This window comes from Wasmannia auropunctata, unplaced genomic scaffold (genome assembly GCF_000956235.1).
Source record: "Wasmannia auropunctata unplaced genomic scaffold, wasmannia.A_1.0 LD335996.1, whole genome shotgun sequence".
NCBI lineage: Eukaryota > Metazoa > Arthropoda > Insecta > Hymenoptera > Formicidae > Wasmannia > Wasmannia auropunctata.
The window spans coordinates 1,725,410-1,752,844 of NW_012026894.1; the positions used below are offsets into that span (position 1 = coordinate 1,725,410).

At 42.8% G+C, this 27,435-nt stretch overlaps 1 long non-coding RNA gene across 1 annotated transcript in view; it reads right to left on the minus strand.

The window, feature by feature from the left end:
• The window catches only part of LOC105453660, a 38,532-nt gene extending 11,387 nt beyond the window's left edge, over positions 1-27,145 (minus strand). The window contains exons 1-3 of the long non-coding RNA XR_974896.1: positions 26,654-27,145; positions 26,456-26,587; positions 12,391-12,490 (exon numbers count right to left, since the gene is read on the minus strand). This is a non-coding gene — a long non-coding RNA (uncharacterized LOC105453660). The remainder of the gene's footprint in view (positions 1-12,390; positions 12,491-26,455; positions 26,588-26,653) is intronic.
• Between the last annotated feature and the right edge of the window lie 290 nt (positions 27,146-27,435).

Below are 27,435 nucleotides of genomic sequence, written 5' to 3' on the forward strand. Positions count from 1 at the left end.
GGATTTATAAAGATACAATTTTCAGTACATCTGACAATGACTTATTAACAAATTAAAATTATAAATTATTATAAATTCAAAGAGAGTACGTTATTCTATTTTTATCATAAGTAATCCCAAAAGTAATAAATATTTTTGTCGATACGCAAAAATATTATGTAATTCATGCATAAAATCAAGACACTTGAATATAATTGAAAACTGGTAACAGATAAATTAATCTATCTTAAAGAGAGACTCTCTCTCTCTCTCTCTCTCTCTCTCTCTCTCTCTCTCTCTGCGCGTCAGTCGGGAAAACGAGCGTTATTTGATGCTCGAAGGCCGTTAATTGCTTAATTGAGCGAAATTGGGTTCCGATACGTAGGTTAACGTTAATTTGCGAGCATTTACGATAACAGCGACGCGAAATAAAGTACAAGGGAAAATGTCATTGTCTACAATTAGCCGGTAATTAGTTACGCCATGCGTAACAATCGAAACGCCGCTGCGTGCCTTCCCTCTCGAAAACGTTGCACGATCGACGAGTTTCATTTGAAAGATAGATATCTATAGCTATTCTGCCGAGAAACTTGCGTGAACGCTGCTTTATTCGCCGTTGTCCTATATAGCTGATTTTCAAATATTGCGAAATGTCGTGAGCACGTACAGACCTTAATTCTCACAACGTTATTCAATTAAACGTTATCATATTAAACATCAACTACTCGCTGCACAGTATTGTGAAGAAAATTAATTTTTCGTTACTTGCAATTGCACGAAGTAAAGTTTACGATTTCATTTTTCTAATAATTTCGTATATCGACATGTATATCGACACATACGAATTGCTCTATCGAACTGCATCGCGCTCAACCGTACGATCGTCGAACGAGATTCAATCGTGAATCGTTCGTTTCCGGGGCACAAATAAAAGTCACATTGCCGGTGTGCCAGACGGGCTCGTTTGGAGTGGCGCGAATGAGAGCTCGTCGTTTTACTTCGCGATAATAAAATGGCGGTCGACGAGCGCGGGGGGGGGGGGGGGCAGCGTCGAACGGCATCTAGGTATAAGCCCATAAACAAGATGATACGATCTAGGTGTAACGATGTTTCCAACAAAATTAGAGGGAAACTGCAAACAACCCCGTCTCAGTTCTCGTTCATCCCCGTTTAACCCCAACCCTCGTCGTCCCTCAGCCAGCCAGCCTGCCTGCCTGCCTGCTCTCGCGCTTGCCGCAGCCAGGCTCGCGCAGAGCGGCGCGACAACCCTTCATTCGACTCGTTAGGGTGGCTGAAACACGATACCAAACAGTAATGAAAAGCCTATCCTCCACTCGGTTTCTCCTGGAGCCGTTTATGCACCGTCCTGCGCGTAATGCACTCATACAGGGCCGGGCATTATCAACGCGTGTACGTGACAGATAACGCCGGCTTGTCGCGAACGAGCAAACGTCAGTTGCCCCGTTTATTCGACGATGGGATTAATCGTTGCGTATCCACGTAGCAAGATCTTTATGTCGTTTAGCAGCCACACCGCCACCCGCACCGCGCCGCGCCGCGCCGCCGCCCGCGGGGCCGACCGGCAATGCGCAAATTAATCGTTTTACAACGAGGCGGCGCGTTTCGCACCCTTTATCGCACACGTAATCCGTCATCCGATGGATCGCCCTTTGTAATAATGTATCCGTCGTGGATAACGCGCATTTTCCTAATAGACATGAAAGCGAATCTATTATCCAAACATGGATGAGCGTTACGGATACTCGTTTATCAAAATGAACAGATATAGGTATCTTTCGCGTGATACACACGAGTGTATTGTTAAAAAAACATGCCGTTCTAAATAAGTCTCTCTATTAGTAATTATATTCATATATAATGGAAATTGAATTTTCTTCTTACATTTCTAATCTCGTAAATTTATCACTGTGATATATAGGTAACGAAGCGCCTTTCTACGTTTCTCCGAGAGAATCGACGCTCCACTTGTTGATAGCCCCATCGTAACATCGCGTCGATTCCCCGGCGCCATGTCGCGACGCAAATAAAGAAGTTCGGTGTAGATGCAGTTACGCACGTCCGGGTATCCGTTTAAGCGAACGAATTAAAACGCTACTGCTGTCGGGATCAAAGGCAATCCCCAACTTCTTCATCGTGTACGAATGTAATTCGCTTCTTTTCAGAGAACGGCCCCGATGTACAAAAGAGGGACGCGCTCAATGGAACGCGCGTCTATATTCGCGTGTCTGTCGCGCGTTTAATTTGCCGGACGGTACGTGAGTACCGGGGCCGGGATTTATTAGTATTTACGTTTGAGCAATATGCAAAGCAGGCGGCTGGGCGCGATTGCGTTCTTTACTATACGGGACAGCATCGCCGCCGCCACCATGGCGGCGTCGCATACCGTGCGCTTCTCTTTAGTCTCCACTTTGTAATTAATTCGTTTGATTTATATCGCCGAAGGACTCGGAATGCTAATTCGTATTTACTTATTAGTCGCGCATGCGGAGCCCTGCCGGCTGGCCCATATTGTTTTACGGGCTGTCTGGCGAACCGGCGGCGTTAGGGTGATCCCCCCCCCCCCCCCACGGGTACACTCGTCCCGTTCTATGCGCGGTCTCTTACCCATCCGCTCCGAGGTTCCTACAAAGGACACCAAACAGCCGAGTAGATGCGCCAGCGCGCGAAACACAGCCGATAATTAAAGTAGCTCCTTTGTTCGACTTAGATCGATAGCTCCTTTGACGGAAACGACAAAGGTAGACGCGCGAAAGAAAACTATCTGTCTTCCTTCGGCTCGCATTCTGCCGATTCCTTCTGCCTTCTCGCTCTCCACGAGAGACGGTGCTCTAGTATAGCTTTTTTTCACTTATATTTTCTTATAGTGCCATAGATGATGAGACTACAGTCTTTTAATTCCGGCTTGTACACGGTTTTTGACATTACAAGAACTTTCCTGATGTGACTGTAATATTTACGTCTAACTATAAATTTAACACACATGAAAATTGTTATCGCTCTTTTATCATACTTTTAATATTTGCTATAATATAATTACAAAAACTTTTTACTGCTGTAATCTCGGAAAGCACTGCTTATGGATATAAATTACGGGAATAGGGTGTTAGTCATAAATCAACCAAGCGCGCTTGCCTCCTCGCGTAAGTGAAACCCTCCTATCATTCGTCATATGTTATAAATTACAAAACGATTCCAAAACAGCCGCTAATGCGAATGGTTTGTATGCAAAATGGTTTATGATTGCTACGGTCTGCGGTTACCTAAAATAGATTAATGTCGTCAAACATTAGTTAATGCCAATGAAGCTGCAATGACGTTTAATATTGACGGAAATATCGCCCCACTGTGCAAACTATAAAATCTGACTGCGTCGTGAAATCCAGTAACCCAAGCGAGCGTACTATTAAATCATCGCGTTCGCGCAATTACAAATGACGGCAGCACGTCGACGTGGAGATCGTCGAATTTCAGAAATTCTCGTAATCAAAGATTATTCACTCCTTGAATTCGAGTACACAGATATTTTTATCAAGTTACGCGACATATACTATAACGTACATAGGCTATTTTATATATATATCGCAATCACAGGGTTTACTGACTCGCATTATAACTGCGCAAGCAGGAAATATCCCCTTACGCCACTGCTGCTTGCGAACGATTAATTTACACATCGTTTGAGCACGATCAATCTGCTGCTCAGTCCTTCTGCTCCTTTGAACGAGCTACGCGCGGATACGGGAAAGGAGATGCCGTGAGGGTTAATTAAAGAATTTCAATAGGTATTCCTGCATCGAGCTACCCCGAATGGGCTTTCATCCTATACCCTCTCGCTGACGGACACTGCAAACAAGTGCCTCCAGCGAATGTTCGCTATCGAATCTACACATGAAAATCGAGACAACCATGTGTATATACATATATGTGTACACGCGTGTGCGTGTATGTGTGTACGCGTCTCTCTCTCTCTCTCTCTCTCTCTCTCTCTCTCTCTCTCTCTCTCTCTCTCTCTCTCTCTCTCTCTCTATCTCTCTCTCTCTCTCTGCACGGTGAGGAGGACGGGGGAGTAACGTTGATACTTCGTGCGGGAAGTTTAATATTGCCATCAATTCGGCCCTCGCTTCTTTCCCACTCATGCGCGATGTGTCGGCAAGAGTGAATTAGTCCGGGACCGGGGTTGCGAAAATTGCCTTTAAAATGTAATCTGGATACTGATGTACGAATGGAGAACGAAGAATAGGCACCAATAAATATTTTTTGAGTAATCACATATCCGATACATGTGTAATTGGACCGATTTCGCCTCGGATGGAATGCCCTATATACCCCGCGGCCGTGCGCTCGCGAGCACCCGTTCCACGTAAAACGTGAAATGTCAGATTTGATATACCGATCCATCGGAACATTCTCTATCTCAATACCGTCCTCTTTTTTTCTCGTCGGAGTCGCTTTCCAAACGATCGTAATGCATTCGTACAATTCTCGTACGAGTCAGATCGATTTTGTGTTGACGTCAGTGCCGCTCTCCTCGATGCTTCATAAAATATATCTCCCCCAAAGAAATTTTGCCATCGACACACATTAACAACATCATATATGTTTGTTGTAATTTATGAAAAAATGGAAATATGACGTCACATATGTCAAATTATTTAATTTTTCTCGTATTTATAAAATAAATATAACGTCTACAGTTCTAGTATTTTCAATATTAATTTTTATAACATTTTTACATATTTTTTTATTTTCAGTAAAAACTATTCTCTCGAATAAACGTTAGTTTTTTCTAAAATTAAAATGTTCGCTCTAAACAGAGATAATTAGTTTCAACAAAATGATTGTATGACTATAATTAGAAGAATCATATTCAAAGATTACACAGTATGAAAGATAGATAAGCAAAGTGCAAAATGCACATGCAAAAATTATAACAAGATAGCGAACATAATCTTCAACCACCTTAAAACTTAACGTGAAGCCATTACCAAACTTCGACCCTACTGACGTGTTACATCACGAAACGAGCCCGAAAGCTTGACTTCGCAAAATTGCAAAGTGTTACGGATTAGATCGTGGAAGGAAGCCCAGAGGGCACGTCGTCCTTTCGGATCTCTTCGGACTTGTCGCGTAACCGCGCAAAAGCTGCTGAATAAACGGTTCGCCCTTACTTACGGCACTAAACTAGCCGTTCTCCGTATACCTACATACCTGCATACACATACACACGTACGCGCGCGGGCGCGCGGGCGCGCATGCACGTGTGTACACACAGGCATACGTGCCTGCATACATACAAGCAGAACAGAGGCGGTATATTGGTTCAGACCCCCGCGCACTCAGCGCTCATGAATATGCCGGAGCACGGTGGTTCAACCCTGCCCAACCGCCCTGCTTCACCCCCCTTTCCACCCCGGTCAATCTCGCTTCGGCTACATTGTATCGGGAAAGGGGTGAGCGACCGGCGGCGGGACGCGGGGGGTCGGTTAAGTCCGTGTTTATATAGAACGATTTTCGACGATAGCGTCGCCAGGCATACCTCCGTTTTCACCGATTGCCGCTTCATGAATAAAGTGGATGCACAAGCTTCAGCACACGGGCTGTGTGCGGTTTTACGATATCACATAGCCGTTCATATATCTACGAGTTGACTGATAACCCGTCGGTGCCCGAAACAACGATCGAAAGTTTGTTCAAATATAATCGCGGCGTGTCGCTACGACGCGGAATTTGTCTCTCTAACGAAGATTAATATTAATTGTCAAATTTATATATTCACAAAAAATTTAAAAAAAAAAATAAATAATATTAAAAATATGGAATATCATTTCTTTATCAATAATTACATCTTTTGATATATTTTAATTTTGCATTTTAATCAATCAAAATAGAGAATTTATAAATTTCAGATATATATATAAGAAATGTATGAAGGTAAAGCTTGCACATTTGTCTTTTATTTTTTCGGGAAGATGCCATCAATCGAGCCTAATCAAACCAATCTGCATTTTCTATTGTTGTATCCACTACATAGAAGAGCACGTTGTAAGAATAATGGTCTCCATTACGCCTCCACTTTGCTGCACTTAAAAATCCCTTTTTGCGCCAAATGCAATAAGGGAGGAACAGATTACATTTCCTCGAGATAAGAGTAACGTTTACTTTCTTCTAAATTCGGTAGAAGTCTTTTACCGAAGAGTCGACCGGTTGAAAATAGCGCCGAGGTATCCATCCTTTAAAATCAAACTACGTTCCCTCTTTTAAACCCTAAATTTTTCGTCAATGGACCTTTTTTCAACAATGAGTCCGTTGCATCGAAATTGCTGTTCAGAAAGCTTCTATAAGAAAATCATTTTTTCACGTCCAGCTATTTATCATTAAAATTAATAGCCATAATTCCAAGATATTCTATAGCATATACTCAGAAACAGAGTAGCACATATGTATTAAACGTTTGGCCTGGCCCTCGTTCATAGTTTTAGCTCGTTAAAAACGACGATCGCTTGCGTAAAAGAATTTTTGCTTTTACAGCGGATTATGTAATATCGTTTATTCGTAAGCATGTCCAAAAGTTTAAAGCTGAGCTTACCGTAATGCAGCCACCGACTCATTATATAAAATATCTTGAAAGTTCGCAACTTCAGTATAGTTTTAACGCAACTATTCAGAGCTTCTGCATCTCTAACGGTTTTAAGAACTAGCACGGGATGGTTATATAAACGCAGCTCTCGTACTTCTCTCGTGGAGTAACGATTCGTCCTCTTTCAGTTTCGTATCGGTCATATTGTCCTTTTTGTCTTCGTTTTGACGTTATGCACGCAGCCCCCGTAACAATACGAATATTATCTTCGTACTTTCAAAGTACTTAGTTATTACGAGTACTTTGTCTCTTTCCCTCGAAATACTGAAATGCAGAAGATGTCGAGAAATAGCACAAAGGAAGCAGTCATTATTTTATGAACAAGCCATCTCGTGCCGTTTGGTGCAAACAACAAACTTTGCTTTACAGTCAGATTAATAAGTTATAATAATAGTAATAATGTACTAAACAATCAGCAAATTTTCTCATTAAAACTCATTAAGAAATAAGAATGAGGATTTGTTATAATATCTAATTAGTGTTCATCATTTTCTTAAATGGGATTCGATATTGTTGTCTCCGTTGACTCCGTTATGTCTTTTATTGTATTTTACTATTATTCTTCTACAAACATCCAACTAATATTTATATAAGTGCAATTATTTAATGTTAATATTAATAAAAATTTTTTAATTAAAATATATCGACATGTTTTTACATTGTATTATTATTTTCTAATATTTCGATAATGTCATACGTTAGAATTATTTAGAACAAAGGCACTTTATTTTTTATTTTTTAAATTTTTTAAATTTTATATAATGTATACACGTAACGTGAAATCATGACTGCATTGTGAACATAATGTTTGCTTTGTAGGATCAGGAATTCTCTAACATCAGACTACGTTTGTTGGAATTCATATGACACATACAAGTTGAGTGAATATTTTTAATTTAAGTGATGTTATATCGTTTGTGTATTCTTCAAAGTTTTGTCTGAAAAAGGTATACATTTCAATAATTAAAAATAGTAATTAAATTAATATTTTGGATATTTTAAATAACTCAAGAATAAATATTATTTCTTTGGAAATGCAAACATTTTTCGTAATATTTTTTTCAGAAATTGCACCAAATATAATATTTTTGTAAATATTTTAAAATTTAAATATCTTAATTAATCTAAAATTTAAAAAAATCTTTTAAAATATTATATATATGTACATATCTAAATACTTAAGGTCGAAAAGGATCAAGACTGGTTGGTCTTTAAGTTACTTAAGTATCGGTCCACAATAAAGCTTTTAAAGCCTTGCACCGTAAAATATTGACCAATTACAATCAATTATTTTTATATTCGACTCAATTGGTCTATTTCTTACTGCTTAGGTCTTAAAATCCTTATTGTAAACCGACACTAATGTTCTAAGAGACCAGTAAAGACGCACTGATCTACGCGAATCAGAGTTAGCTAACTAAACACTAGGAAGAAATAATAACAATCCGTGAAGGATAATAACATATAAATTTCTATGGAGATAGCGTTAACAGGATGCGGTGCAGTGCAGGATATGGTAAACGTACTACTGTATAAAAGTAGGTTATCTCGCTAGCGCGAGGACTGCACGTTCTTGAACGATTCTCTATCGAATGGGGGACACGTATTGACTGTTCGCGACCCGCGATTCCTTTTGTGTCGCGCAGTGATCAGGAAGTGCTTGAACTTCGAGCCGGGGATCGACGTAGGTGTGTACGTATCCAGCGGAGAGGTATCCGCGTATGCCGCACGCGATTTCGACGTCTCTAATCGAGCTTTCGTGTCTGCTGTACTTAGATGGCGGTATGATGGCTGAGCGGATGACTACCTCGGGGCTTCGTACGGTGATTAGGAAAGTTACCATGTGCCTGAGAGTCTGAGACCGAAGCCTGCGCTTGAGCTTGTACTCACGCTTGTCGACCAACTCCTCCGCATCCAACCCTCCGACGCGGTGCCTGTCCTCCCCTCTCCCCCCATCCACCCCGTCCTCCCCCATCGCTTCATCTCCTCTTCTCCCCAACCTCCGACTTCCCCGCCAACTCTACCTACCGCGCTATACAACCTGCCCGCCCCAGTACCACCGCCCCCCTCATATCTCGTTGCTGTTGTAATCCTCAATTAATGCACAAGTAACGGTAACTACGCAAACTCACTAACTTCGTACACACATCGAAGGACGCGCAGACGACGGAAGCCGAGAGGACGTTCTTGGTTTTCGGGCGGACAGGGAAACCGGGCGATATACGCGGCGGAGTCGCGTAGGAGATCGGATTAGGTTATCTATCTGAGCGTGCAAATACCGGCTGCGTTGTTTAGATCTCGTACAGATTATAGAAAGTGTCGCGCGTAGGATTCTATATAGGGATGTACTTTCTCGCGCTTAATTCGGAAATTTCGATTCTTCACAAACAAGAAGAGAAATCGTATTTTCAAGATACTTTTCGTTGAATACCAAAGAAGAATAATATTGCGACAGTAATTTAATTTGTTTAATTAATTGAAAGATTGTAACTCTCCTTTTATAGGGCGAATATTTTTTTTCTCTAATGCATTGTGAACAGACGATTCCGATGAAAATTCTAAAAGAAAAGTTAGTCGGAAGGTTTCTTCAAATTTGAATTACGAAATTGCATTCCGCGTGACTAGTTTTAAGAAGAAGTCTGTCAGTATCCATGTCATTAAATAAAAGGGACCGTCTGAAGTGTGGGTCGAATCGCTCGACACGCAATAGATATTTTCACGCGTGAACGCACGAACACGTTCGATAAATTCCGATCGGCCGTAGTCCAGCGAGACCCTATCCGCGAAAGAGATAAACAAACTAACCGACAGGTGGAGAGCGAGAGAGGGAGAGAGAGAGAGACAGAGAGAGAAATGGAGAGAAACGCGCGTGTAAACGGGGCGGGACAGGGCGCGGGAGAAACGACGGCGGGAATTCGACCATGGACAACTAACTCGCTGATTAACCAAATACCGGTCTGCAGGACAAACGGTCGAGCAAACATTGAACAACCTGTCAGCGGCACGCCACGGGGGATCAAAGTTCAAGGGATAAGCGAAAAGCGGGTTTTTTTTTAACGGGGCCGCCTACCATCCCCCTGCGCGTCCGCCCGGCGCGTCGCCGGAATGATTTTCGACGGGCCGGGCGCGGCGTTCTGTCGGGAAATTTGCACGCTACAGCGCGTCGTTCGCAGGAATTATTCGTTGATAATCAGAGCGTACCGTGAGCGCGGCACGCGTGAGCGGATATCGTCGCTTCCGAGAGCAAATACGCGCGCGGCTGCGCTCGAATTTACCGTGCGGCGCGATGACGAAGGCAGTAACGGCGCGCGTGGTGCATCATCCATTGCACCGGTCGCATAATATCGCGCATATTGCGCGATATCTTTATCTCGTTCTCGCGTACGCGTGCGACGGACACCGAGCAACGTTTGCGCATGGAGAGATCGTTCGGTTGTTCCGCTATCGAATGACTACGGTGAATGATGTTATCCGTGAAGTCTTGCAGACGTGTATGTTGCGATCAATAAAACGAAAATTACGCGCCATGTAACAAAAATGACAGAGAAATTTCGTACAGAATAAAGTCCGGTCAATTTGAATATCTAGTAGACGCTATTTATCATTTAATGGAGTCAAAGTAGAGCTTAAAATTTTTTAAATAACAAGAATTTTTTCATCGTAACAATTTCGCTTGTTGACAGAAAAAAAATCAAATTCACGGAGCTAGAATACGCCAAGAAACACTATTTTCTCTTTCAATATTTCTCGTCCAATATTTTCTAAATACGCCCACGAAGGATTATCAAAACTTATTATTTGCACAAGAGCATGTCATTTTGTTCCAAATTTCAAATCCCACAATTAATGCCATATCAGAGGGAATATTGATCAACGATACACGGACAAGCGGCAGCTTCCTCTGGATTTGGGCCGCTTTCCAGCTAATTGCTTCGAAGGACTTAGTCATCGATGATTTCGTAATGTAAGATAGGTATTATGGATCGATGCGCGTTCCCCGTTTAACAACAGATGGCCCGTGAACCTGCGATTCGGCCCGCCGCCGATCGTTCCTCGCGCGGTCTGCGACTTCAAACGCGTCGCCCTGATCGTGGCTTAGCTAAGGATTTCGCAACTTCACCACGACCCATCTGGCCCTGCGGTCCTGGTGTGGAGAAATGATTGGAACCAGGGGGTTATTTCACCACGGATCATCGACCGTAATCGCCGTGCCAGGGTCATGAATGTAACGGAGCCATCCTGATGGGGTCTCCCGGTCGGATCCGTGTAAGCCCTCGGTGCCGCTATCACGAACATCGATTAGGATAATAGCGACGGTAATATTGGCATTACTTTATTGCCCGCCGTTGAATATCCGTGGAAAACTGCGAGGACTCAATTTGACGAACGTGGCGCGAAAATATAGCTCTCGATTCTCGGGAATGACATTGGTCCGCTTACGGGAATTAACGGATTCGTGAAATATATATTTACAATCTATTCAGAAATATTTAAATTTGCCTTTATATCTCACACATCCGCAATATTATAAAAGCTTTACAAAAAAACTTTTATCTTTATTTTTAGTGAGAATAAATATCCAAACAAATAAATATTTCTAAACTTGCGTGTATGATAAAAAGAGAAAAATTAGGCGACACGTGAGTTTATCTTTAACTCGAAATTACGTCAGCATCTAAAATATATATATTTACTATTTGTATATTCTGAAAGTAATTTTCACAAATTTTCACAAATTAATTTTCACAAATTAATTTCGAATAGCTATAACAGAACGAATCTTATAAAAAAAAAATTAGGCGTTTAATGACGTGGCTTTTAAATGTACGCCTCACACCCTTCTTGCACGCGCGCGCATTTGCAACGCTCCGGCATGTATGCGGCACCGAAAACGCGTCGTGGCGGCGAGGGTTGCTCGCCACCATCTAGAGCGATCAGGCTTGTTTGTAAACCGTTAGGGAAGCCTCACGCGCGGACTTGGTATTTCGAGAAAGCCCCGTGAAAACATTTCGCGTGAATGCATTACCATATTTGCTCCGACGAGCATATGAACGGCGCGTGCACGTAGACACGCGCATACGTGATAGGATTGCCGCAATGCCGCATGGCTTTCTGTTTACAGTTGACGCGACGCGACGCGGCTGCGGCGCAGCCGGCGACAGCCGGGATTTCCGTTGGCAAATAAAATAAAAATAGATTAATGCAAAAATAAATAAGTGCGGGAGTGGCGAGGGTGTGCTGGGTGCTGGCCCGATGGTTGCGTATTGCAGACCGGCACGCGAAACTTTCATGTTGGAAATACTGACCATCGAGCGACCAAACGATCGCTAGAAATGTGTAAATAATACAGATAAAAAAAAGCTTGCCGGTCATGTAATAACGTAAGATTGTTAAAATAGAGGTGGAGAAGATCGATAGACACGTGTATGTGAGAGAAAGAAAAAGAAAGAAAAAGGAGAAAGATAATAAAACTAGAAACGAGTAACGTCTTTCTAAAATATTTATGGTGAATTCGTATATCATTCTCTCGTATAAAGATTAACATCAGGAAAAGAGAGAGAGACATACAATCAGATGCATATTTATAAATGCATATAAAGCTACACTTCTTTCTCTCTCACATTAATAAAGTACACTGAATGCATCAACACAATGAAGAGTGTTAATCGATATTAACGTGATGAAAATTTGTGGAGCAGCAAAGCCGCGGCGTTATCGTAGATTGTCGTGTTTCTAAATTAGACATTACTTACTGCAGGAGAGCTACGCTGTGTACACATATAACGCGGTGATTTCCCCACTGATTCCACCGAGAGAACTTTGTACGAAGGAACTCAGAGCTCCGCGAGAAATCTGAAATGTAAAATTGTATTTTCTGTTATACACAATCTCTTGTATTTCAGATATTTATATTATTATTCCGGGATATGAATAACACTGATATTCTACTGCATTATTTAATAACGTTTAAAATAACGTTATAATCAATTTATAATGATGAGACTGAAATATAACCAAGTGCATGCAAGTATTCTTCTCTTGCTGCATGCAGTAGTTGTCATGAACTTTAGAATTCTATTCCATTCAGATCTTTTATGAAACTTATGGATAATAGATTGTTCACGCTTATGCATGCTTATTTTTATAACTTTCAAGCAGAAAGAACATATATGTAAGTAAAATTTACATTCATTTAAGAAAGTATGCAATTCACGAATTGCGTACAAATATGATACAATTCAATTAAAATTAATGTATGTATTTTTTTAAGAAACTTGTAACATTTATCTTTTATTTTTTCATCTTCTATTATTTTTTTCATGTTGGATACGCAAAAGATTGCTTATACTGCGGATTAAACTGCGGATAAAAGATGTTAATAGTTATCATTATTTATTTAATTATCGCTTTAATGTAATTTTAGGAAAAGTAATCTATTTGAATTTTGGCCTATCGCACGTTTTTCGAGAGACGTGCAATCGTGTTTAACAACATTGTGATTTTTATTAACTAATAAACCGTATGCAGTTACGTGAAGCACTCCCTAAAACGTTACCGTAATGTAATTCCGCACTTCGTCGTGCTCCGCGCGAGGCAAATTAGCCGCCAAACGTTGAAATTTTATCTCCGATGAAACGGTCATGTTTACAGCCGCGAGCTGCAAAATTGACAGGCATCCTCCGAAGCATATTATGCCGTCGTACTCGCGCGCAGCATTCACTCTACGGACCGCACGATCGGCCCGAAAGCGACCATTGTGCCGGCGCGAGGGAGAGACCGAACGAGCGAGTTGGAAAAAAAGGAGTTATACAATTGGTAATCAGGCCGCCATTGACGGATGAAATGATATCTGAATGCCCGAAATTAGCGTCAGCGAGCTGTGATAATTGGATGGTGATGTATGCTACCGAATGCGTACACCGCGAGCGCTCGCGCCGACGCTGATTTGCCGTGCGTGTTTCCGCTCGTCAAAGGGTTAAATGCGTGTAAATGTCCGCACTCCTGGCTCGTGTGATTGCATCATGGCGGTACATATTCCGATACACACGGAGACAGCAGACGACAGCGGTTTTCCATCGATGACTATACTTCCTTCCGCCGTGCCGCCGCTGGCGGGAAATAAATCGACGCCGTCGGCACGCGATACTCGTCGTCATTATGTTGCGAATGATTTTAACGAACGTAGCATATAATTGAAAGTCCCGATGTAACTGAACTCCGAAATGTTTTCTACACAATGCGTTTCGAACGTTTCTATTTTTTTTTGCGAATAATTAAATTGATCAAAAGCAGCTGTTTACTTAATCTACTTTTTAATTGCAAAAAAAGCACAGCTTATTCGAGAAATAACTACCATTCAAAAAATCTTAAAAATGTAACCGCATATAAAAAGCACTATTGTATTAGTTAATATGTTTGCGCTGATGCAGCGAATTTGTTTACTCCGAATTTATCAAGTTTACCATCGGACCAATATTGCGCTAGATATGATTGAAGAATGTTTGGAATGCACACTGTATTTGTGTGTGTGTGTGTGTGTGTGTGTGTGTGTGTGTGTTCTGTATAAAAATATTTTTCATTAAAAAAAATAACGTGATGTTTTTGTTGTAAAAGCTGATATAACGTCGGTCTAGGTCAATTGCTCATTAGCTCATGGCATCCAGCGATTTTTAACAATCGAACACTCGAGATAAAAGTATCCATCAGTGGTGAAATCGAGCGCGAAATGCAACAAGCGTTACAAAAAGAAGGTTAATGCTATGGGTCGTTGCGAAGCATTCGGTATATAGGTTTAGTAATACGGTAAATAGTCTCTTTGTCGGAGCGAAGAAAGGTATCGATTTGCAGCTTTATAGCCGGGCAACCGCGTCTCGTTCTTGAAAGAACGTTTAGAAGATAACGAGGCGAGCTATAGAACGTATAGAAAAGGAATTAATGTAACGCGCGCAATAGAGCGTAATTTATTTATAATACCCCGCGAGTATCAATTATACTTTCGCCTTCCACTTCCATGAAGCGAGTATCTCGGAGATGAGATTTAAATAATAATGAACGAGCTTCTAAATGAAATATGATACGAATATTTCATCAAATTTTGATCCTTCTCTGTTTTTTAATTTGAATTTGATGAAACGAATTGAACGTTGAATATTACATGTACAAGGTAATTTTTCCTTAACGTGATTTAATCTAAGAAAAAAAATGTATATATACAGTTCTCATGACAATTTTTTACACTCTCGACGACTCCTTTCTACTGCTCGGCTAAACCGCTTTTTTTTTATCTCTACGGTATACCGCGTCATACATTTTCTGCGGAGTGGCGTGCGGCAGTTTCCACTTTTTTCTTGTTATCCCGTCTCCCGTTTCCTCTTTCCCGCCTCCGCGTTCTAATAGCAATACAAGGAGGCTCGTAGGCAAAGTCACCTTCGTGAGGTATTCTCTCTGCGGAGATGCACGCTTCTTTCGCGAATAATGAAATTAGAGTCGCGTCCTATTTGCGGTCCATGCGGGGCAATATTCTTCAATTATAGCTGCCGTTCGAGTACACCGTCTGGGGGAGAAGGAGGCGAGCAAGTGCGGTGCGTTGTCGCAAATAAGAAAGCGCTTTTCGAAGGAAAATGCCGCTTGGAAAATGTGATAGCAAGCGAGAACTAAAGAGAAAAAGAAAAAGAGAAAGAAAGAAAGAGAGAGGGAGAGCCATAAATGTAAGGGAAACGAAAGGACGGAAGAGACGGAGCGGATAAAAAGCCGAGTGCAAGGGGATACACGAAGTGTTGAACAGAGACAGCGGGATCGTCGTTTGCAACCGACTCCGCTTTCTTGTCGAAGAAAGGAAGATCTCGGATGCCTCTTTAACTTCGTCATATGAAAGCCGTCGCTACTGCCGCTCTCAACCGTCAGAGCTCTTGCTCCGCCAACAGAAGCTCCGTCTGTGATTCATTTCTACCCGAAGTACAACCGGCTAGAAAAGAGTGCCAGAGTACCAATATAAATAATTCGTTAACCAGATTTAAAAAGACAATTATTTATATTTATATCTCATAAATGACATAAATAAACGAAATCTAAAATGGCCTTATAATACGTATTTTTCGAAAACAACGTCCTCGGACACTACTTGCAAATTTGCACAAGCATTTGTATAACTTTCTCGAATATTATGCCTCTACGGTAATATACTATTATTATTAACTGACTATTGTTTAATTTTTTTATCGCCCTATTATCATTGAAACGCTTATCGGTGTCGAACATATCGAAAACAACGACGATGTCTCAATGGAATACTTTGCAGTTCGATAACAAATATGGTAACATTTGATGATAGTTATCTCAACCTGCTAGTAATACAAAAATGCCATTAATGTTACACACTGCACATTGCTCGAATATTTTGCAGATAACACACCGCTACATCGCGATATCCAATGATCAGATAACGATAAACTGTAACAATGTGAGAGTCGGCGCGATTAACATTTAAAAATATAATGTATCATACACATCTGTTGAAAAAATATCTACATAATAATGATAAATTTGTGCTCTGTACACGAATGATCGGAATCTGATACTTTTGCATTTATTACGTTTGTTTACAATTTAACAGAAGTTGAAAATGTTTATTTCCAACTTGTATGACTTACCAATTATATTTTTAATTTATAAACATTCTGATAATTATATAATTTAATTGTTATAAATTTCGAAGAAAAACACCTTTATTTCATTACTTTGTATTTTGCATGAAACTCAAAACTACTGTTATGTATTTTTTTTATTAGAAATTCAGTTGCGCTTTGTAGCTTCTGAAAGACTATACCTCGATGCATCGATTACATCGATAATTACGCGAAATGTTGGGCACTAAAGTTTCACTAAATGTGATTAAACAGGCAGCACGTAAGCTGCGTCATTTCCGTAAACCCATTTCGGAATTGCAATCAACATATTGCAGCGATTCTACGATGATTATTCGAACGTTTATTGTAATGATTGGATGGGCGGGATTGGCGAGGTCGCATATCGACTCAAAAATACCGAATGTCGAATTCATGACGCTATCAAACGGTTATTGTCGCCAGCAAGTCCACAAGAGTCAGTATTCCGCTCTCGTGTAACGAAGCTATGAACTCTGTAACGAAGCTATACAAAAACATGTGTTACACGACCGCACACAAATTTCAATAGGAGATCCCGTTGTACCGTCTATCCCGATTTACCTCGTGTATTTATAAATGGCCAATATATGTATATTTCCACGTGGGGCAATGTGACAATATCTCTTTTTTAATAATAGTATTTTTCAAATGTACATTACACCGAATGCTTATCGTAAAATGAAATAATTAGCGAAATGTACGTTGCCTTCGGCGATGTCAATGATTCGTTACACATTTCAGTTTTAATTGATAATTAACTGAATTTTCGTATTCTGTCGATGCAATGATCGGGCAAGACATGGAGAGAGATTCAGTCAACCTGCTATCAAAATTAATCGACTGACATTAAGTGGCCATGATTGACGAAACGCAATAATAAATAACGTAGTATGATAAAAATATTGGCTAGGAAGCTAAATTGAGATATGAGATACATGTAGCGTAATGAGAGAAAGAGAGAGGAAATCATCGCGCATTGTTTCGTTTCCAGAATAATGAACAGGATGAAAAGTAGTCAAGGTAATTAAAGCCAAGAATGAAAGTTGTAAACCAAAAAGAATATTTTCCAGAAAGACAGGAGGTATATGAGAAACTAGGTTAAACAAGTAACGAAATTTAGCGTACTCTTACACGGAAGCTTTTAATCCATCTCGTAAAAGCATTGCAAGTGGATTTATATATGAGTGTGGTTTAGTTAGAAACTAATATATTACATTTCCTGAAACAGAGCATTTTAAAATTCTTAATTGAACGAGAACAAGTCAAACATTTGTAATCCAATATTTAAATTTGATTTAATAACGAATTTTTTTCGTGTATGAACTTCGAAAGCGCCGCATTTCAAAGTCACGGAACGCGTATAAAATATTCGCTTTTCATTTTCAATTAACTACATTCGCAGCCATGATTGGCACTTTGCAAGAGAGCTCAAAAGCCACGGTTTACATTTGCATACGACGCACGATCGGTATGCACGCTTGGATTCCTTCGATTCGCGTGTCAAGAAATTTTGCCCGCCATTCTGCTACGGCGATGACGTGTGTACGACACGAGCAAAATAGAGTCGCGGCGGCGACGATGGCAGTTTAATTAAGCGTACGTGTTGTCTGCGATATGCTGAGAAAAGGCAGCGACGATGGGCGCCACAGTGGTCACATATTCGCGTAATAACGTACGTAAGCGTCGCACGTAACAGCGTCGCAACGCCGGCAGAATGGCGACTGATTGCCGCGCGGTGCGAATTTAATGCGAGATTCCCGGCGAACCTGGGGAACCCGTGCGATACACGCTGACCGAACACGCACGCGAACGCACGCGGACGCATGCTTGCGCAAATTACCCCCGCGGCGACGCCATGAAAAACGCACGTCGATGTTGAGGTCTGCGGTTCCTGTACCTGACACCGACGGCATTCTTCGCTACGACACGGAGTACGTTGTTGCAATAAACTGGAGCATAATGAAGCACAGGACGTGAACAGAGTTGTTCAAATACTCGCTCGAGTTGAACAGTCTAACTAACGCGAGTTTCGCAAATAAAATAACGATATAATGAAATGTTATGTTAGGGTTAATATTGAGATAAGTTGTGTGCCCGAGAGAGTAATTCGCTTGAGAGTAAGCGAGGTTCTCAACATCTTCTCAACACTCGCTAACAGAGGCGAAGCTCGTGTTGTGTAATTGCGTGTCCCTTTCCAAGCGATAATTAGTTCGATATCACTAGCGGTCGGATGCGTGAAACGCGTGAAAAGGACAGCGGTTTTCGGCGGCGCGGCAGTTTGACGCGCGCGCGACGATAGGTCGTCACGCGCGTTTAACACGCGCTCGCGTTTTGACACCCGTCCGTCGGACGTGCGCGTGTACACGCGTGTGCACGTCCGCACACACACGCACGGACGCGCGAGGAAACCGCAAAATCCATTCGCGATCGGCCGACCGCGCGCCGACGTTCCGATCGTTTTTCCGTGGCGATACATTCTTTTTTTTTATTTTTTTTTTTTTCCACCGGGTTCGCTCGTCTCGTCGAAACGGCCGCCGCGCGGTGGTCGTCGTCGTCGTCGTCGCCGCTGCCGCTGCCGCTGCCGCCGCCGCCGCGCCCGCCGCCACCACCGCCGAGCCGCGGTTGTCCGTCGGTAGAAATTCGCTTTTCATAATTGGCCTGCGGCGTTTTCTGCGCCTGGCACGCTAATGAGCGGTATTGGCAGCCCGTCTAATTTATCTGTGCCGGTGCGTGTGCTGCTGTCGCTGCCGCTACCGTTGCTACCACCGCCGCGCTGCCACCGCTACCGTCGCCGCCACCGCCACCGCCACCACTGCCGCCGCCGCCGCCGCCGCCGCCGCCGCCGACCGATCGATTATCCGGCTTAACCGCTGCGTAATGGGCAACCTGGGTTTCGCTGCGAGAGCGACCGACCGGCGTATCAGCGGTCGCATGAGCGTCCGCGATGGGGTAAAGGGCCGATATTCCTGTTCCCCACGCCTCTCTGTCGCGAATGCCGTCGCGGTGATACTCCAGCTTCGCCGCTCCGCTCCGCATTTTTCGAAATTGGTTTCCGCGGGGCTTCGTGTCGCCTCGCCTCGCGCCGCATCGAGAATTTTCCTAAACCGTTTCATTTTTCCGCGTAATTTTTCCCGTACGGCTGTTACTACATATCGGCGTGCGAACTGGAGAGCGTACGCGCGTGAGCCGGTCGGAATTAAATAGCGCGTTTCGTTTGCGCACGCTTCTCTCTCTCTCTCTCTCTCTTTTCCCCCTCGTACCGCTATCGATATACGCGTGCAGTTATCTCTCGACGGGTTTAAAGCCACGGGAATTCCGATCGTCCGGAAATTTTTAAATACGATCGCGCACGATTGGCTGTAGCGGTTAATTTATCGACAGAACTAATACGAAAAACTGCATGTTAATTCCAAATTTGAACGAACCTATGGGAAGTACTTTTTAATTAAAACCCAAGATATTATAGAAAATTAAGGAATGTGCGGGGGACAGCGTGATCTCGCCAGTGCAACGACTTAAACTTTAACTACCTGCGTGTCGGGGAATCATTTATCTTCACATTATCGATCGATCGTTTGCCTGGTAGCACGGTGTACGGGCTCGGAACGAACGATCGAACAAGATCGCAAATTTTTTATGTGACTTATCCAATGTTCCACCGGCGTACATTGATAGAATCGGAGATTAAATATTTGTGAACCTTATTGCAAATTTAAACGGAATATTATTCATAATTTCCCTAATTTTTTTGTATTTTTGTGTTCATTTATATTTGGTTTTCATTTAATAATAATCTAATCTAGCTAATGGTATTTCCTAACTGATCCGCAGACTCTGTTAATATCGATAAAAAAAAACTAGAGTTTACGTTTCGTTTTTTACAGTCACGGTCAGCAATTACTAATTTAGCGAACAGATGCTAACGCGGTCATACGGTCAAAATAAAAGGAGCCGCTCCGACGAAAAACGTAGAGGTAATTGCGGAGAACCTAATCTAGATCCCAACATGGAGTCTTCTTAATGGGCATGTCGTTGCGTGCCACAAAACACACTCAAAACGATCCGATAACCGTCCGCCGTTCGAGTGAATTTCACTCGCGTGTAAAAAAAGTTTGGAACAAACAATCACTGTTATCCGGCGCCGCGACTACGCGCATATTTAAGTAAGATAGCATCCTCATGTGCGCTTAAGCTGTTTAACGTAAAACAAGTAATTATTGTATGTTAAAAATACGAATTTTATATACGTGAACATTTATTTGTCAAATGTATGTACGTTAAATTACTTTTTCATTTCAATCGCACAAATACCATTGCTTTCGTTTAATCTCAAATTATGAAAAAATACCAAAGCTATAAATTTTTTTCATAATGCAGAGGGATCGAGTCTGTTGAACTATCTCATGACAGATTCCTGAATGATGCAATCGTTGATCGCAATAGAATACCTGCCTGCCTTGTAGATCTCCCTCAAAAGAGTCTGGAGAATATTTATTGTGCGCTATGCGACCGTCTGCTTCTTGAAGAATTTCATTGGTAAGATTGCCCTCAAATAAGACGGTATGCAAAGAGATGCTCGGTACGAGTTCTGCCTTAGTAATCTCGTTTTTCAATCATAATGATTGCCAACACAAAAATTCTATATTATGTTACATTTTCATCATATCGCTACTACTTATATCGCTATAACGTCTCTAATTAACGCGCGGTGTTACGAATTTCGATTATTTAGAATATTATTACCCGAAACCTTTTTCCCTCAACGGCGCGTCTCTAAAGTAATCTAATTTTCCCAGCGCAGTGCATAATAAAAACCCATTAGCCGGTTTGTTGATAACTCGATTTATCCTCGTGATTTACCGCGAGCGAATGCTTCCCCTCGAATCGCCCACGATCGTTCGTCAGTTTAATCGGAACGCAGGGCTAAAACTGCTGATCCTGAGTTATGATGATCAGGGCGGCTGTGCATTACGTGAGGATGAGCGATGACTTCCGTATTTGTCCCGCATTTGTCGCGCGCGTTGTCTTCCCCCGTTCCACGTATTGCAACGACGAAAAATATCAAGGCGGCTCTTCGGGTGACTCCCTCGTCACCCAGGCCGAATCTCGGCGGGGACGGTTCCTCAAGGGATGACATTTAGACCCGTGTTGCCTTGACTCGTCCCGAGCCGTCTTTCCGACATTTTGATGAGGTGGGATTTGGCTGTGAGCCAGTGCAAATGCCATTCTCTTTCGCTCTCCCTACCCACATCCGATTCTCTCGCCGCCCTCCATCCTTTTTCGTTCCCTTTTCTTTGCGCATCGCGTCCGCCAGCCCTCCCAAGCACATTTTGGATACTCCGATTCTCGCTTATCGCTATCCCGCAGTTTGTTTGAATACGTAGAATACAATACGGAATAATACAGAATATCGTCGAAATGGAGGACAATGAGAAATGGGAAATACTGGTATGATTGTTATTTGAATAAAATCGAATGATATGTCGAGGAATCGAATACATTTACATATAATATTATCGCGCAATTAAGACCATTTTCAATTGTTCGATTAATTCATTTATTCGAAATTAGTTATTTTCTTTATGATATATTTTTTGCCATAGGTTTTTATTCTACAAAGATAAAATCTGTCGAAAGAAATTTCTTATCACGGCAAAATAATTACTCTCAAAATATTTTCTTTCTGCTGACTTATATACTCCTTATTTGATCAAGCATTATCGTTCGTCAAATAAGTTTTCGCTCACTCACGTCCACGTGCGATTATCTCCCGTGTTCGTAAATAATCGCGCAGGGCACATTGCGGAAAAGGCCGATAATCCCCGAAAATCATTTAGGCCTCGTCGAGGGAGTGCCACGCACTGATCTGAGCGAAAGATTAATCATTTATTTCTCACCCCCGAGGACACCGACTGTTTTATTGCTGCTTAATAGCAAAAGGAACAGATCTCTTCGGCGAAGCCAACACACGACTTGCAACCCGAAGGGCGCGAAAGGGCGCGGCGCGGCCGTACCGCACTGCTGTTCGATATTGCGAAATAATTTTTCACCGCGCATTAGCATCGTGACACGTGTCGGCTCCATTTGTCTAACCCGTCTACGACTCTATCTGCGAAAAAGCCCCGGGAATATAATACGCGTCGCGCGTGTACACGAGGCAATAAGGGCGGGCGCGCAAGAGGAGAGGAGAGAGCCGATCGTCGTCGTGGCGCGCGGCGCCGTGCTGTGTTTCACAAATACGCCCGTGGTGTTGCGCGGGCACGGCCACGTGTGCGCACACCCAGCCCCGACAGCGGCTTTGTAATGATCCCGTAGAAATTCATTAAAACTCATAATCAACGCGGCGCATACTTCGCGTACGTTCGAAGCTGGCGAAATAATATAATTTTAATGCCGCGCGGACCGCGCTGCCGGACCGCGCCGCGCATCATATACACGTTTTATCCGGGAGTCGCTCCCAGCGGCGGCGACGGCGGCGGCGGCGGGCGCCGCGCCGCGCGGAGATGTGTGCGCCAGAGGGGAAATGCAAATTTCGTCCGCGCATTTTGTTTTGGAATTTAATGTAGTTAGGTGCAAACGGGGTTATATCAGAATGTCGTAATGCGGCGCGTCACGCGAAGCCAATTTCGAGAGTAATTTGGTCAGTCCTGACGACGCGCGGGGCCGGCCGGCAGATTCAACGTGTGCAACGTCGGTCGTGTTAATTATCCCGTGACCGGGATCGCTTCGAGACAATGTTTCACGACCGCGTGAGTTTCGTTAAAAGCGTGACCGTTAAAAGATTACAATTGTCACTTACAGCTTTCTCGTCATTATACCGTGGCAAAAGAATGTAGATATATAGATATCTCTTACACGTTTCTCAGAAAATCAATCTTTTTCTTTCGTCCACCATAAACGCATGAATATTTTGCTAAGTACTTGACCGACTCTCGGGCAACTTAGCAACTACCACGAAAGCTTACCCAGCGTGCCTGCAAGCTGAAAACATGCTGTCCACCGGGTAAACAAGATACAAGATAGTGCAATATTAGATGATGTCCAGCGGAAAGTCACTTTGTGCTTGGTAAGCGCTTGCTTGTGCAAAATGCGAGACTAAGTTATATAATCAAAATTGCATTTACGTTTACATAAATTCGCTCAGCAGACTTAACTTTTCGTTATCGATCCATAATAAAACACTACGTTATAAAAAATAATATAATGTATTAATAGCGTGTAACGTATTAATAGCATATTTCACTATAATCAATGATACGAGGATATTTACGTATTCCTTTTAATTAAAATTGTACAATATCAAATTATTTAATATATCCTAAAATATTTCCTCTGCATGAAACAGAAAGGATAGCAGCAAACACACAGAGTCGCGTAATTATCATCGCGCATTTAAACGCGCTGAATGCGATACGCTTGAAACGCCGTAAAAAATATTATATAAGCGCGCAACATTTGCTGTCACAAAGAATCGTGTAACGAATGCAGGCTTGCGACACTCATGCGTGCATCAAGTTCTATCTTGCTGGGGCGTATCGTTCATCCCGGGCACACGCGCACTGCGAGCGCGGTGACGCCAGTGCAAAGGGTTAATTGTTTCGCGCGGGGATTTGCGGCGCGTCAAAGAACACATCGTGCACCACGGCGACGTGTTCCCAAGTCCTGTCGGCGGATAATGATCTAAATCCCGGTCGAATCTGAAACCGGATCCCAATCTACGCTCGGCTGCACCAATGGAGCCCTCGGCGCGCTATCGAGTGCGCCGAGGGGTCGGACCGGCCGGCCGTGCCGGCCGGACCGCACGGTCGCGCGGCGTCTCTCTCTCTTTCTCTCTCGATCGAGTGTCGTGATGGGAATTACGAGGGGACGATTACCGCGGATTTTCGTGAATATATATTCGACGGCACGATAAAATGGCCGATGAATTATGGGGGAAGTGCTGAGAAGTGCGGCAGGGAAGGATCGGGGTCACGTGGCACGCGTGGTACACCATTGCGGTGAAATTTATTACTCGCCCGAGCGAGACTGATTACCGAGGCTGCACCTACCCGCCGCCCGAAACTTCGCCGTTCGATATCGGGTCCGATCGACGTTGTTAATGGGGAGCGAAAACGGAGAATCTCGGAGTTCCCTCAAAATTTATCGGGGCTTTAAATACACGAGATTTTCGCGACTACGGTTCGTGGTACACGAACGATAATACGATGCATGGCACGTTTCCCGCGCATCACGGAGTCTTTCGCGCGCTATTCTTTCTGAACTCTAGTTATAATGTAAATTGCATCTGATATATTAATTTGATTTTTATTTATATACCAATGAACTGCTTCAAAGTTGGCTAATAATGTTAATAATCTTCCCCTCGCGCAATATACTCGTATTATTCGCAGAAATTGATTATTCCTCGAACGCGATGCGCACACGCTCGAGATGTCGCAGGCAAGACACTAAGATCGCGTAAGATGGAACACAATGGCTAATTAGGTATGCATAATTACTGAAATTCCTAGGATGCAAATACCTTCGTTAGATAACGCGGCGAACAAACTTAGGTGAACTTTGATGTCGAATCCGGGAACGCGAGAATTTCGCCCGCCTCGCAAGCCCATTCGGCTACGTCAACAACATCATAACTCTTCCGGTAAGCGAGTGACAGTAACGATTCCGAGCAATCCCGGCGCATTTGGCTTTTATGAAAACAAATCAGCAGCCGTTTCTGCTGCATCGCGCGGATACGTTCAAAACAGTACTTCGCTCAACCGTCTACAAAGCGCGTGTCATCATATTTTTTTGAAAAGGCCCCGGGCTTTACATGAACGCGTGTTTGAAGTGTCGTTTCATGTACACTAAAGAGATTCGGTTAGTTGAAATGTTGTGCGCACCTTTGATCTCCAAAAAAATACTCTTTTTCGTGTTTGCTCATCGTGCGACGGATATATTTACTCAAGCTATCCGGTGCAATAAACTTTCCCGACCGTAACGATACCTGGTAATTTGTCGTCACGTGTGCGACACAGCAACGATCATTCCCGAATGAAAATAATACGCGAGAGTGTGTGAACGCATGGACGGAACGCTCGCCGTAGGAGAGAGCCAAAATAATTAGACATTACGTCGGGCTCGCGCATTAAAATCGGCAATGCGAGAAATATGGCACGGTCGCATAATATGTATTATAAAAGTTATAAAAAGAGATCGCGGATTTCGAGATGGGTGCGCGAAGGCGGCGCGACATGGTATAAACGCGAGTGAAATCGTGAAATACTCCGGACGTGTCTAATTTTGTCGCGGGTTTATTCGCGTTACGTAATCACGACATATCACGCGCGGTATTTGTAAGGCTCCGTTCGTAGCGCGATGTGTCGGATGCGTGGACCTGGGATTGCGTTTGTCCGCGGAGAAATGGACGCTGTGTCCGTTATAACATAACGCTATATGGTAGCGATGCATCGCGATGCGCCGGGCGGCGCGAGTCCGACGTAATGCAACGTAAAATATGGTGGGTACATCCAGCCCCGGCCAGTGTCCTAATTACGGGCGTATCGTCTGCTGTCCCAGTTAAGGGTACATATATCCTGCAAATGGGAAATTAGTGAGCAATACTTATTAATCACGTATAATCAAAACGATAGCCTCCGCCCCGTAATTAATTGCCCCCCTGTCCGAAATATATTCAGTCTAATCCCTCGATAAACAGCATTCCCTGTGGATACCACTTTCGATATTGTTACGTTGTATATTTATCGCAGATATCGAAAGATACGTCCTGCCGTATTTTTGGTTAACATAGAAAATATATATTGCGTAAAAATTCATTAATTAGATATAAAGGATAGTTAACGGGCGTATTTATGAAGATAGCACATCAGATTTGGGAGCGTTCAGTGTGTTTACACGCAAAGAGTAATTAAAACAAATTTCAATTGTTCATGTAACATGTTTACAATACCGTATGTACCTCTCTGAGGCGAGAAAAATCAGGCATACGTCGAGCTAACTTGTTATGTACTTACAATCTATAAACATACGTATAATGTATTTCAATTGTTAATTGTGAAACGATAGAAAATCTGAGATTAAGGTATATCATTAAAAATTTGAAATCTTCTTAATTAAAAAGTTGTTCAAATAAATATATGAAATATTTCTTTACCAAAATACATCGGAGAAGCAGGGAAGATCGACAGGAGCATAGTCGTCTCAGGGAAGCATACAAGCGGTATGTACTCCGTATTCAGACGTATTTCGAGAACGACGTAAAATGCGTGCAGCCGATATGCGATCACTGTAACACAATGTAAATCGTCATGACGATAAAAGACACGAACGAGCGTAATGAAAAATTACTCACCAGCCGGATTCACCGCTTTCCTCCTACCGGCAGCTCAATCCCTCCGAAAATGTCCGCTCGCTTGACCAGTAGGCAAGACACAATTACCGGCTCTTTGTCATTTTGTCGACACTTCCGGGACACGAATATCGCGCACGACGACCGATTTTCCAGTGAGCGCGGTGAAATCTTCGGATATCACGGAAACCTAACCTGTACGTCAAGACGCGCCTGCCGGTCTCAAAACGCGAAAGCTTTTATTTACCTTTCGCAACTGATCCATAAAAAATTGCGTCATATGAGTAACATCGCGCGCGACTCGATTGTCGCACATTGTCGCACTACCGACACAACGCACTCCTCGGACGGATAAACTTCGGACGAGCGAGTAACAACACTAACAACAACGCGAACGCGAAACACGACGCTCACCGCTTACTCATCGACGCCGCCAATTCAAATTTGATTCGCGCACGTCGCGGAACGCGACTCGATTTCGATCAATTTCGATCTTGGGACGTGCGCGATGCGCGCCAAACCACGGAGCGAATCAATAGCTAGACTGGCAGACTGCATTCTAAAACTACACTTGATCAATTCCTTACCTTAAAGCTTATCGCAATGGGTAGGAAAGAAAACATAAGCTCCGTTCTTAACTAATTAGAGTCCTAGATTATCAGAGAAGCGCGACCGGTGTTACGAGTGGACTCGCTAATGGCCAATCGTAAGATTGATTTATCGGTATTATAATTGGCCATTTGACGCCATTTTTAGTACATTTTTAATATTTTCTAAAGAGCACA